This window comes from Arachis hypogaea, chromosome 17 (genome assembly GCF_003086295.3).
Source record: "Arachis hypogaea cultivar Tifrunner chromosome 17, arahy.Tifrunner.gnm2.J5K5, whole genome shotgun sequence".
In the NCBI taxonomy this organism is placed as follows: Eukaryota; Viridiplantae; Streptophyta; class Magnoliopsida; order Fabales; family Fabaceae; genus Arachis; species Arachis hypogaea.
The window spans coordinates 80,232,013-80,246,985 of record NC_092052.1 but is presented as its reverse complement, the minus strand read 5'-3'; the positions used below and the strand labels follow the sequence as shown (position 1 = coordinate 80,246,985).

The following is a 14,973-nucleotide window of genomic DNA, read 5'->3' as shown; positions in this document are numbered from 1 at the left end:
TTTGCGAACGATCCACACCAACGAGCACCTCGAAGCTTCAAAAGAAAAACTTGGGGCAAACCAAAGAACAAAACGAAAGTAAGCTTCTTTTCAAAAAGCAAAGAGAAGCAGATGGAAGCAAAAGTGAAGAAAACAAAGCTCCTCTGATTTTAAACAAAACAAAGAAGAGGGAAAGCAAAATGGAAAACAATAAAAAACACAATTAATAGGCTTTAAAAGTGCTCACGCATATCTAAGAAACTACTGCACTCGAGAATGGTGCAACATTTAAAAGCAAAAATGCTTCACGTCCCGAAAGAATTAAAGATGCAAAATTTACCGGAGAAGGATAAACCCGGGACACGACCAACAAGAAGATGCTTGAGCACGACCTCATAAAAAGGTCGAATCTCAGAATGAGCACGACCTCCTAAAGTTGGTTGAAGCTCAAGCAGGGGCATTGTTCATACCCTGGCCGAGCTACCAGGTCGGATTGACCATAGACAAAAGGGACCGACCTCATGAAAGGTTGGCCCACTACCGACCTCTTTGCCAAAGAGCTCAGAAAACCTCTAAAGAGGCCCAAAGAGGCCTAAATCGAAGAGCTACCGCCTTTTGGAAAGAGGTTGGCAAAAGATATGATCTCACCCACAAAAGATAAGATAAGATAACAATCCCATCTCAAGGAAGATCGCCAAACACCACTATAAGTACACTGGAGCACCCAGGTATTACTCATTTTCCAATTCTACGAAAAACCTGCCTAAAGTCCGTATTGACTTAAGCATCAAAGTCTCTTGCAGGTACCACCACCCCGAAGATCGGTGGCATCCCAGCTCCAACAAGTCAGACACGGCATATTCAACCAAACCAAGAGATCTCGTCCAAGATCGACCTCAACGTTTCAGGTAACCCTCGGAACAGTTAGGGAAAACCACTCTTTTGAGCTTTAGATTAATTTTGACCCTCCTAGCCATTGATGCTCAAAGCATTGGACCTTTTTTTTTAATTTTTATTTTTATTTCACTTCTCTTGCTGTTTGCTTTGCTTCAAGAATCTATCTTTTTCTTAATTTTGAGAATCAATAATACTTCTCTAAGTTCCTATTCCTCAAGAACCAATATTCTCAACTCCAATGTCAAATATACACTGTTAATTCATACATTCAGAAATAAAAGTAAGGCCACCACATCAAAGTTATCAGAACAACTAATAATATATTACTCAAAATCTCATGCATTTTGCTACTTCTTTTTCTTTTGATAATTCTTTAAGGTTGGCACAGAATACATGAGACATCCCTTTAAAATAAACATAGAATACTGAAATAAATAACTAAACTAGAAAGCAAGAAAATTCTAATAGTGATCATGCAAACTTAGAAAAGAAAACAGAAAATAGAATGAAATACTGAAAAATAGGAATAAGATAAAGGAAGGGAGAATGAAACTCAACCACATCAGTGATGGTGGCTACTGCTCCCTCTGGGGAATCCTCTGGAGTGCTAAGCTCCTTTGATAGAGGAGTGCCATGTGATCCTGGTGCTCTAGCCTCAGCTGATCAACTAATAATGTCAGCTTCCTTATAGATGTGTATAAATTGATCCGAGTAGTCACGGGCAGGGAAGTACATTCCCTGAGATATTGATAAACCCCATTTTTAGGGTTTATCTTGTGTTGAATTTAGAGCATTTTCGTAACCTTTCCTCACATTTATTCAATGAAATAGCATAGTTTTGTGATTGTCTCCTAATTTGTGCTTAAAAGTAAAAACATGCTTTTTAGGTCCTTAATTTGATAATTTTTAACCTTCCTTTGATTCCACTAGATGCCTTGATGTGTTTGTTAGTGATTTCAGATTGAAAAAGGCTAGGAATGGATCAAAAGGAGTGAAGAGAAAGCATACAAAGTGGAGAAATCATGAAAAGACAAAGATTTGGAAAACGCCATGGACGCGCGTGCACTGGACGCTCACGTGTGGATCGCGAAAAGCTCCATGGGCGCGTACGCGTGCTGTACGTGTACGCGTCGTTGCTGCACGTGACTTCTTTAATAAAAACGTGCCTGGCGACTTCTGAGGAGCTTCTGGCTCAAACTGGAGTTGAATCTTGGCGGGAAAAGATTAAAAGAGCCAAGGATTGAAGGTTAGAAAAGACACATCACTTCACAGGGGAGAACATTCATGACACTTTAGATCTAGTTTTAGTTGTAGTTTCTAGAGAGAGAAGCTCTCTCTTTTCTCTAGAATTAGGATTAGGTTTAGGTTAAAATTTCTAGATCTAGGTATAGTTGTTCTTCTACTCTCTTGTTGAAGTTTTCCCTATTTTGTTCCTTTACTTTATTGTGATCTACTCTTGTCCTTCTCTTTTCTTTTAATGCAAGTTGAGGTAATTTATGTTAATTGTGATTTCCTTGATTGTTGTTGTTAACTCTTTGCATTTAATTGTTGTTAGAAGTCATTCTTGTTGCCAATTTACTATGCCTCCCTTTTATGCCTTCCAAGTGTTTGACAAAATGTTTGGAAGGATGCTAGAGTAGAATTTTATGCTATTGGCTTGGGACGGTAATTTAGGAATGCTTGAGTTACTAATGTGCAAGTGATTGATGATTGGGAGCCATTAACTCTAGTTTTCACTAATTGAATTAGTGGAGAGTTAGGACTTATGGACTTGGGTTGATATAGCTCATTTGACTTTCCTTTATTACTAGTTAGAAGATGACTTAATGGGATGGATCCTTGCCAATTCTCACGTTGTGGTTAGTGATAAGGATAGAGATCCTTAACCACCAAACCCTGCCAAGACCGCTTTATCATTTAAATTTCCATTGCCATTTATTTTCTTGTCTCTTATCCAAAACCCCAAAATATACAACTCGTAACCAATAACAAGAACACTACCCTACAATTCCTTTGAGAGACGACCTGAGGTTTAAATACTTCGGTTATTAGGATTATTAGGGGTTTGTTACTTGTGACAAACAAATTTTTGTATGAAAGGATTGTTGTTGGTTTAGAAACTATACTTTACAATGAGATTTCATTAGTGAAATTCTACACCACACAATTATCTGATCATCAAAATAGCACCGTTGCTGGGGAGTTGCAATGGTGTTATGTTATTGGTTATTGTATATATGTGAATAGTGTGAATAACTTGATTTTTGGAAGTGCTTGATAGTTTTAGGACTTTGTTTCATTATTTCTTATTAGCTTTTGTTTCTTATTTTCTCTTTTCATAATGAATTCTCACTTTAGCTATGAATTTTGTTCTAATTGTGCTGTAGGAAATGTTAACTTTAATGACAACATGTACCAGGGATGGAACACTTCAAGATGGAAGAAGCCTCAAGGAATTGATCACTCCTATTAGCAACAACCTCCAAACACTTATAGGTAAAATTCACATCCTAGTGCATGCCAATTCAATGGCTATGGTGGCTCTTTTTGTGATAATCAACCACCACCATATGCCTATGAACCTTAGCCTCAACATGAGCCTCAACCATGCTCACAAGCCTTTCCTTACCAAGCACCTTCATATGACCCATCTTTACCATATGATCAATCACCCATACCACATCCCTGTGACCATCATGAGCAAGAACCTTTAGAACCACCATAATTCCATTATGATTACCACCAAGAACCACCTCAAGACATACCATCTCCATGTCCTTACCAAGAAGAACCGCCTTCCTACTGTGAACCCTTTCTCTAAAACGATGAACCTTTCTATCTACCCCAATCCTCGATGGATGAATCTCTAGCTTTGATACTTAAAGGACAAGCGAATATGCAACAGGATACACTTGAGTTTGTAACTAATTTGACTAAGGTAGTGCACACTTTAACCTACTAATGATTGAACACTCAAGTTATCTCCGTGGCCATATGTGTAAAACCAAAAGAAGAGTAAAGCATGAAGAAGAAATTAGAAAATCTGGTGGATAAAGAGGAATCGAAGATTCTATTGGAGCAATTAGAGAAACCTATGGTTATTGAAGCAAAGGAAGAAGTGGTTAAAGATTTAGGAGATGCGGAACCACCATCTGGGTCTCAACAACCTCCGAAGCATATCAAGATTGAAGAATAAGAAGAGGTTGGTAAAGACATGGATTCAATCATCCATGATTTCTTATCAACAATTGAATCCTCCCCAATGGGACATGAAATTGAAGCTATTGAAGACAACTCAATGCCAGATGATGCTGGTGATCTCATCGAAGACTCTTCCATCGAATGTGAAGTTGATATGGAAGTAGATTTCACACAACCTCTCAAGTTTGACTTGATTGATGATGAGGAGGAATTGGAAGAAGTCAACAAGCAAGAAGAAGTTGAAAGAAGTTGTCAAGAGGTGCAGATATGATTCACTCGAAAACTTGTCTCTCAACAAATTTCCTTCCGGCAAGTACACCGAATTATCGTTAAGTAAAAACTCACTGTAGAGTGAGGTCGAATCCCACAGGAATTGGTAGATTGATCAATGTTAATTGGAGAATTATGCTAGTTGAGCGAAATCAAAAGTGGATTGAGAATTGAAGAAAGTAAAATTGGCGGGAAACATAAATTGTAAGAAATTAAATGGCAGAAATTAAATTACAGGAAATGAAATGACAGAATCTTAAATTGCTAGAAAGTAAATGGAAATGGGGAATTAGCAGGAAATCAAAGAAGCAGAATATAAAAGAATGGGTAGATCAGAGATGGGGAATCATTGGGTTCAGGAGATGTATAATTCTCCGGATCAAATTCATTTTCATCTCTTACGCAATCAATGCATTCATTGATCTCCTGGGTAATCTTAAGTGATTAGACCCCAATTCATTGGTAATCTAATCTCTCTAAGCATGAATAATTGCCTAATTCCTTGATTTAAGTGCTCATGGGAAGAAATGAAATTTGGTCACTGATTATACCACACAAATTCATAGATCAAAGTGTTGGTAGGATTACATGTCACTATATCCATCCAAACCCTAATCTAATCCAATGAGAGAAAGCAATTCTAGCATGATCTCCTCATTCCTCTCCCAAGGTTCTGAGGAGATCCAATTATGAATAGCTTCTTTCCCAAGGTAACTATCCAATTGGATGAATACCGAAAGCTTTCTAGTAAAATCAAGAGAAAAAAAAGAAGAAGATGAATGAAAACTAATATTGATCCATCGAATTTACACATAGCTCCCTAACCTAATGAAAAAGGGAATTAGTTGTTCATAGCTCTCAAAATAGAAAATGGAATTGAAAGATACATTCTGAAATTCAAATGGAACCGAAAAGTGAAAATTCCAGTCCCCCCCCCAAAAGTCCTTTCTAACTTAAACTCTAAGTTATTTATACACTTTCTTCCATTCATCCTCAATCTCTAAATTGGGCTTTTGGCCTTGATGGATTTGGGTTGAAAATGGCTCCAACTGGTTTCCCTTGCTGTTGAGAAGAGATCTGTTCAATTTGTGCATCCTGATGCTTCACGTTGGAGTCAACGTTTGAGGGCCAACGTTAACTCAGACGCTCTTTCGAAAAACCAGAGGAATTTGCTGTCATTGGCATTTGACTCAACGTTGGAGGGCCAATGTTCCGCTATCCACGCGTAAGCATGCTTTGCGCATTTGCGCACAACGGGCAAAAATTCTCATCCACGCGTACGCGTTCTTCACGCGTGCACGTGGATGCAGAGATTTCAATTTACAGTTTCAAAACCAGGTAGGGGACGTTGACCTCAGCGTTGGACCTCCAACGTTCCCTCCAGCGTTGGCATTTTCACGCGTGCGCGTGCTCCACGCTTATGCTTGATTCGCCGTTTTTCCCATCCACGCGTACGCATCAGTAACGCATACGCGTCGATTCAAGTTTTTCAAATCCAAATTCTAGGCTCCTCATCGCGGACGTTGGAGGCTAGCGTTTGAGGAAACGTTGGACTCCAACGTTCGTGTAATGACGGGTACGCATGACCCACGCGTACTCGTGGATGGTCAAGTTTGCCATTCCACGCATGCGCGTGACTCACGCTTGTGCGTGGATATGAAAATTTTTCTTTTTCACGCGTACGCGTCACTCAAAAATTCTTCAGCTCCAGAATTGATTACTTTCTCACAACGTTAGGGGTAACGTTCGACGTCTAACCCTACCTCAAATGTGAGCATCAGCAGTGTTTACAGAGAATTGCTCTGTCTCTCTTCCAATATTTGAGGCAACGTTGGGGGTCTAACTTGGCCACCAACGTTGCTTCCTCTTCATCTTCTCCAGGCTCCTTCTTCAACCTTCCTTCATGCTTTCTTTTATCTGTCATCAACCAACACATGCATCAAAGCCTTGCTAAAGTCATGACAATTCTCATCCTTCTTAGCATATAAGTAATTGTAGCATAATTCTCATGAAATTGCATCAAATTAATCATGGTTGAATGAATCCAGGCATACATGAATTTCTAATCCAATTGCTTACTTATAGCTCAAGAAAATGTATAAAACCTGTCAAAAACAAAGAAAAAAAGATAGTGAAACTAGCCTAAGATGCCTTGGCATCACAACACCAAACTTAAATCTTGCTTGTCCCTAAGCAAGTACTGACTTATTAAGAAGTAGAAATGAAACAGAAGGTAATGTTCATACAACAAGTAATTCTTATTAGTTAATCGGGTTTTATGCAGAAAGTACAGTAACTCACTTCTTATTGATCATTTAGGCCTAGAATGTCTCCTTCAAGCATCAATTAACATATTGCTATGACCTCTTATTATTCCCTCATCCTTGGTAATCGCTTTTCTTTATTTTCTTTTCTTGTAAGCTTAAGCTTAGTGTCATGTGTTGAAGCAGTTTCTTACTTTATTTGTACTCAACACATATTCACTACAGACACTTGGCTCACAATTCTTCTTAAGACATTGATGCCCAGCACCTCTTTGGGTTACTAAATGCCTTGTAACTAAGTTGCTCTTGATGATGGATTTTCGGTTGATAATCGCAAGTTAGTTAACCCAAGTTACCAAGTGTTAAAGCACTCCATAGAACCTAATCATCCAAGCAGATCCTAGTACAAAGACACCACAGGCATATGTCCTAAGGTCCAAGCTATTGGTGCCTAGCCTTATTCTTTGCTTTCTTTTGTTTTTGTTGCCACTTTTGGCTTTACTTTTCTTTCTTTTTACTTGTTTTTTCTTTCCTCCAAGGACTTTTATTTGCTAAGATTCATAGACAGCATGCTAATTTACACTAAAGGGGAATAATCTATCCTGTTATTCATTATGAGTGAGCTACTACACAGTCAAACATATATACCACTACTTACTGTTATTTCATTTCTTGCCAGAAAGGAACTATTTCACTTCTTGTTCAAACATTTCTTTTATTCAATTTGAAAAGACTCAGGGGACAAGACAAGCATTTAAACACGTGAAAGTGAAAACACATACATCTAGGCTAGCACACTTATTGCAAAGTTTAAACACTACAGAGTGCAAGATGACTAAAACCATAATTGACTATTAACATGGGAACATTCAGACTTCCATCTTAAAACATTTCAAAGCGGATGGAATTAAGTAACAATACAACCTCTTGGTGGTGCCTTATAGTTGCTTCCTCTCTGCTATCACCATCTGTGGCTTTAGTGTCCTCTTTTTTCCCTTTGATGATAATGCACATTTCTTCCAAGGGTTAATTGAACTCCTGCAAAGGCTACTGAAAGCTGCGTGTTCCCCAAGCACTTGAGAAATTGTTAGCATGCATGTATATTTGTAGGCTTTTAAACTTAGATTGGTGTGTGAATACCAAACTTAGTTTCTTGCCTTATGTAGCAAATTGAGTGTTATGTAGAAAATATCAAGTACTTTTATTAAGAAAGTAAACTATGAACTAGAAAATAACTACTTTTGAGTAATTTCTCTGATTGTTTAGAGCTGACAACTAATTATGCTGGGGTGCAATGAGTTCTTCATCCAATCCATGGTGGAACACCAAACTTAGAATTGCACATTCACCTTTAGATTTCTTTGGTGTGCAACACCAAACTTAGATCCTTGCAATAGAGAATTTACTTAACTCTTATTGAGAAGCTATGAAAAGAGAATTATCTTTGGTTGGGTTGCCTCCCAACAAGCGCTCTTTTAACGTTACTAGCTTGACGTTCTGCTCTCTCAAGTGAGTCTATATTTTATCTTGGACTCTTCTACCATGCACCCAAGTAGTGCTTGAGCCTTTGCCCATTCATAGTGAAGGTCCGTTGTGAGCTTTCTTCCATGATCTCTATGTATCCATAAGGTGAGACTTTAGTGACAATAAAAGGACCTGACCACCTCGAAATTATTGTCAGATCCTTTTTAATCTGGAGTTGTAGAGTAGCACTCTCTACCCTTCCTCAAAGCTTCTTGGTGTCATCTTGAGGTTATGTCTTTCCTTTGCCTTTTCCTTGTACATTTTGGCATTTTCATAGGCTTGGAATATGAACTCCTCTAATTCTTGTAGTTGCAAGAGCTTCCTTTCACCAGCAGCTTGGCCATCAAAATTCAACAACTTGAGGGCCTAGAAAGCTTTGTGTTCAAGCTCTAATGGCAGGTGGCAAGCTTTACCATACACCAGTTGATATGGAGACATGTTTTAAAGGCTGTCCTGTATGCCCAAAGAGCATCATCTAGCTTCTTCGACCAGTCTTTTCTTGAAGCTCCCACCATCTTTTCTAGGATCCTTTTTAGCTCTCGGTTGGATACTTCTCTGGCCACTTGTTTGGGGGTGATAGGGTGTGGCAACCTTGTGCTTCACCCCATATCTCAGGAGGAGGGTCTCTAGTGGTCTATTGCAAAAATGGCTTCCTCCATCACTGATGAGTGCTTTGGGAACTCCAAACCTGCTAAAGATATTCTTTCTGAGGAAGTTTAGGACCACCTTGTTGTCATTTGTAGGGATTGAAATGGCCTCCACCCATTTTGATACATAGTCCACTGCCACCAAAATATAATTGTTTGAGTATGAGGTTGGGCCATTTTCCAGCCCGCTGACATTCATTGTAGTTCTTCACTAACTCTGGTGCATCTTTGAAGATGGTGGGCCAAAAGAACCCACACTGCAAGACCTTTGCTGCGGTCCTTTCTCTTCCAAAATGGCCCCATAGCAAGATCCATGACAATTCCATAACACTTCCCTTCCTTCCTCCTCTGAAATGCACCTTCTGAGTAATCCATCCGAGCATTTTTGAATAAGTATGGCTCATCCCAAATGAAATACTTTGTATCATTAATGAGTTTCCTCTTTTGGTGCTTGTTGATCATTGAAGAGAATTCCCCAATTGCTTTAAAATTAGCAATATCTGTGAACCAGGGTGCCTTATGAAACACCATTAATTGCTCATCAGGGAATAATTCATTAACACTTGATTTGTGGGTGCCACCTTCTTCACAGGGGATTCTGGACAAATGATCTGCCACTTTGTTCTCTACTTCCTTCTTGTCTTTAATCTCAATGTTGAATTCCTGCAATAGCAGAATCCACCTTATCAGTCTTAGTTTTGACTCTTATTTTGCAAGTAAATATTTTAGTGCTGCATGATAAGTAAAAATAACAACTTTAGATCCAATGAGATAAGATCTAAACTTGTCAAATGCAAACACTATTGCAAGTAGTTCTTTTTCAGTAGTGGTATAATTCTTTTGAGTTTCATTCAAAACCTTGCTGGCATAATATATAACATGCACTAAATTGCCTTTCCTCTGTCTAAGCACTGCCCCAACAACAAAGTCTGATGCATCACACATCAGTTCAAAAGGCAAATTCCAATCAGGTGGGGCTATGATAGGTGCTGAGGAAAGCTCTCTTTTCAGTGTTTCAAATGCTAGTTTGCATTTTTGATCAAATACAAAATGTGTATCAGAGACTAATAGGTTGCTCAAAGGCTTTGTAATTTTAGAAAAATCTCTGATAAACCTTTTGTAAAAACCAGCATGCCCTAAAAAACTCCTAATTGCCTTGACATTACTAGGTGGAGGTAATTTCTCAAATAATTCCACCTTAGCTTTGTCTATTTCTATGCCTTTTTCTGAAATTTTATGGCCAAGGACAATCCTTCTGTTACCATAAAATGGCATTTCTCTCAGTTTAGAACTAGGTTTGTCTCTTGGCACCGTTTTAATACTAAGGGAAGATGATTAAGGCAATTGGGAAAGGAATTTCCAAAAACTGAAAAATCGTCCATGAAGACTTCAATGAATTTTTCAATCATGTCTGAGAAAATAGACAACATTCATCTTTGGAAAGTTCCAGGGGCATTGCACAATCCAAAGGGCATGCGCCTGTAAGCAAAAACTCCATATGGACAGGTGAATGATGTATTTTCTTGGTCTCTTGGATCAACCACTATTTGATTATAACCCGAGTATCCATCAAGAAAATAGTAATATGCATATCCTGCCAATCTCTCCAGCATCTAGTCCATAAAAGGGAGTAGAAAATGATCCTTTCTAGTTGCCTCATTGAGTTTTCTATCGTAAATGCACATCCTCCATCCTGTTACTCTTTTTGTAGCTATGAGCTCATTCTTTTCATTGGGTACAACTGTGATACCTCCTTTCTTTGGAACCACATGGACAGGACTCACCCATGGACTGTCAAAAATGGGATAAATGACTCCTACCTGCCATAGCTTCATCACTTCTTTTTGGACCACCTTTTTCATGATAGGATTCAATCTTCTTTGGGCTTGAATAGAGGGTTTGGACTCATCTTCCAACAGGATCTTATGCATGCATATGGATGAGTGATGAACGGATTTTTTCCAGTAAAGAATTCATAATAAATCTCCGTTGCTAGCATAGTTTCTAAACCAACAAAGAATCCTTTCATACAAAAATTTGGTTGTTACTGAAGCAAACCCAATAAAAATAAATCGATGTATTTAAACCTCGGGTCGTCTCTCAAGGAATTGCAGGGAAGTGTGCTTATAATTGGTTATGAGATTGTATCTTTTTGGGGTTTTGGATTAGGAAACAAGGAAAGTAAATTGTAAGAATTAAACTAATAGCTAAGAAAACTCTTGGCAAGGTATGAAAATTAGAAATTCTATCCTAGTTATCCTTATCAATTGTGATGAGAATTGTTCGTTGCTCCCACCTAGTTAACCTCTGACTATAGAGGAAAGTAAAGTGGACTAATCAATTTGATTCCTCAAGTCCTAGTCAACTCCTAAAGAAAGACTAGTTTTAGAGGGATCCAAATCAACCAGCAACCTTCAATTAACAATCAACAAAGGAGTTTGATAACTCAAGAGTCTCCAATTACTCACCCAAAGCCAAGAATATAAAAATCTAACTTAAAATCCTTCCAAACATTTTATCAAACTCTTGGTGGGCATAAAATAAAAGCATAAAAAACTAGCAAGGAAAATAGATCTAAAAACTAATTACAAGCATCAATGACATAATTTTGAAGAAAGTAATCATAAATATGAAATACCTAAAATTGCATTAAATAGAAAATCAAATCTAACATGAGAATTCATAAACTAAAGTGGATAAATAAATAAATTACCAAGAGAGGATAAACAAAAATGCTAGAATAAATAAGAGTAGAAGAGAAACTAAATTAAAGTAGAGTAGAAGTCTAAAATTGAAAATAGCTAAACCTAAGAATCCTAAAACCTAGAGAGAGGAGAGAGCATCTCTGTCTCGGAAACTACATCTAAAACCTAAAATTATGTGAATGAATGTTGTCTGAATGAATGAATGAATGGATTCCCCCACTGTGTAGCCTCTAATCTGTGTTTTCTGGGCTGAAAATTGGATAAAAAATAGCCCAAAAATCACCCCAACAATTTCTGATACATCCAGCACGTGGCTCTGTCACGCGTACCCGTCGTCCACGTGCATGTGTAGATTAAACTTTTGCTAGGTCACGCGTACGCGTGACCCACGTGTGTGCATCATCTAACAGCATGGCAACTATGGAAAATTGTATATCATTGTGAAGCCCCAGATGTTAGCTTTCTAACGCAACTAGAACCGCCTCATTTGGACCTCTGTAGCTCAAGTTATGATCGATTTAGTACAAAGAGGTCAGGCTTGACAGCTTTGCAATTCCTTCAGTTTCTTGTATTCCTTCCACTTTTGCATGCTTCCTTTCCATCCTCTAAGCCATTCCTGCCCTATAAACCCTGAAATCACTTAACACACATAACAAGGTATCGAATGGTAATAAGAGAGGATTAAACATAGCAAATTTAAGGCCAAAGAAGCATGTATTCAATCATAGCACAAAATAGTGTGAGTTTAGTGGATAAAATTCACTCAATTAAGTACAAAATGTACCACGAAATAGTGGTGCATCAATGAGTCTATTCCTTTTAGGTCAGCAAGGGTCCATCCAATGGCATCTTGATGTTTTTGCACACTTTGATTAATTCCTCTTTGTATTCTTGACTAAGGGCAGAATTGATGATCACTGGGTAACTTCCATCACTTCCCAAGTATGCGTACTTGAGAGTAGGAGGCGGTGCTTTCAACTCCAGTTTGGGTACTTCTTTCTCCTTTTTCCTCTACTCCGATGCACTTGGAATAGGCATTTCAGCTGTATTGACCTCAGCAACCTCCACATTTAACATAGAGTCATCCCTTGCCAATTCTTCAAGTTCTTCTTCAAAGGTTTCTTGCACTACAATTTCTACTGCATCTAGCCTCATACACTCTCCAAGTGACTCTGGTGGATAGCTCATGGCCCTGAAGACATTGAATACCATTTTCTCATCATGTAGCCTAAGGGTAAGTTCACCCTTTTGGACATCAATGATGGCTCCAATAGTAGCTAATAATGGCCTTCCTAAAATTATTGAAGCCTTAGCTTCTTCCTCCATATCCAATACCACAAAGTCAGAAGGGAAGATGAAGTCTCCTACTTTTACCAACAAGTCTTCTACTATTCCATGAGGGAATTTGAACGACCGATCTGCTAGTTGGAGGGCCATTCTTGTTGGTTTGGCTTCCTCAATCTTCATTATTTTCATCATTGTTAAGGACATCAAATTTATACTAGCTCCCAAGTCACATAAGGCCTTTTCAACTGTTATTTCCTCTGTGATGCAGGGAATTTGGAAGCTTCCTGGGTCCTTCAATTTTTGAGACAGCTTGTGTTGGATGATAGCACTACATTCCTCAGTTAAGACCACGGTCTCATCATTCCTCTAGCTTCTCTTCTTGGTCATCAATTCCTTCAGAAACTTAGCATAAAGTGGCATTTGTTCTAGTGCTTCTGCAAAGGGGATGTTGATTTGAAGTCTCTTGAAAATCTCCAAAAATTTGGAGAATTGGTTGTCCTTTGTATTCTTCATTAGGCGCTGAGGGTAAGGAGCCTTTGGGACATATGGCCTTAGAACTTCTTTCTCTTCTGATGGGTTTGGAGCACGTGTTTGTGCTTCTTCCTTGGCATTTGAACTGCCCTCTTCCTTCTCTTCTTGAGTCTCCCTTAGAGTCTCTTTCAATTCCTTTTCGCTCTTAAGGGTAATAGCTTTGCATTCCTCTTTTGAGGTTGTCCTGATGGCATTACCTGAACTGTGGCCAAGAGCTTGCTTAGACAGGTATCTAATTTGTGCTTCAAACTTCTGAGTAGAAGCATCTTGGTTTTGTAAATTGGACACTACTTCTTCCTAGAATTTCTTCATGTCTTTAATCTCATGGTACATGTCTGCCATCATAGCTTCCATCTTTGCTATTCGGTCATTATCATGTGGTGATGTTTGGTTGGGATTGGAGTGTTGAGCTTGGTTGTTGTGGCTTTGGTATGGTGGCTGTGAATAAGTGTTTTGTTTGTTCTGGTATGGTCTTTGGTTAGAGTTTTGGTGAGTAGAGTTGTTATACTAGTTTGGATTATGGGGTCCGTGGTCTTGGCCTTGGTTTTGTTGGTTACCCCACCCAAAGTTTGGGTGGTTCCTCCAACCGGAGTTATAGGTTTTAGAGTATGGATCATTAGCTTGTCTAGATGAGTTTCCAAGGTAATTAGCTTCCTCCCAGTTAACTCCCTCTTCTATGTTCAACTCTTGTTGGGGTGATGGTTGAGTGTGGATAGCTGCAGCCTGATTCTTCTCCATTTGCTTAGTTAATTCAGCCAGTTGCTTGGTGATCATCTTATTCTGGGCCAGGATTGCATCCATATGGTTTAACTCCAAGACTCCCCTGTTGTTCCTCCTATCTGAGGCATAAAAGTACTCATTGTCAGCCACTGTCTCTATAACATCAATGGCTTCTTCAATGGTCTTCTTCTTATTTAGGGAACCTCCAGATGAGTGGTCTAAAGCTTTCATTGATTCACAATTCAGCCCTTCATAAAAGATATGGATTCGTACCCACTCATTAAACATATCACGGGGGCATTTCTTTGTCAAATCTTTGAATCTCTCCCAAGCTTCATAAAGAGTCTCGCCATTCTGCTGTCTGAATGTCTGCACCTCAGTTCTCAGCCTGTTAACTCTTTGTGGAGGGTAGAACCTTGTTAGAAATCTGTTCATTACATCTTCCCAGGTGGTCAAGCTTTCCTTGGGAAACGATTCTAGCCATTTTGATGCTTTGTCCCTCAAAGAAAAATGAAACAGCCATAATCTATAGGTGTCAGGATGAACACCATTAGATTTAACTGTGTCACATATCCTTTGGAATTTAATGAGATGCTCATTAGGATCCTCTTGTACACTTCCTCCAAAGGAACAATTGTTCTGGATAAGGGTTATGAGCTGAGGCTTCAATTCGAAGTTATTAGCATGGATAGTTGGCCTTTGGATGCTACTACCATAATTTCCTGGATTTGGATTGATGTATGATCCCAGAACTCTCCTCTCTTGTCCAACAGGGTTGGCTCCACCTTTTATGGCATGATTATTCACCTCTCCTTCATGATTGTTTTCCGTATCATCCTCCATGGTTATATCACAGTCTTCCTCCTCTTCTTCTGCACCAACAACCCTCTTTCCTCTTGCTTCCCTTCTTAATCTCAGGAAGGTTCTTTCCGGTTCACTATCAAAGGA

General features: G+C 38.8%; 1 non-coding gene across 1 annotated transcript; it reads left to right on the top strand.

Moving 5' to 3' along the window:
* Positions 1-14,308: 14,308 nt before the first annotated feature.
* Positions 14,309-14,415, top strand: LOC112767528 (small nucleolar RNA R71). The gene has a single exon (XR_003184971.1). It is a non-coding gene; the product is annotated as a small nucleolar RNA R71 (small nucleolar RNA).
* The last annotated feature ends 558 nt before the right edge of the window (positions 14,416-14,973 follow it).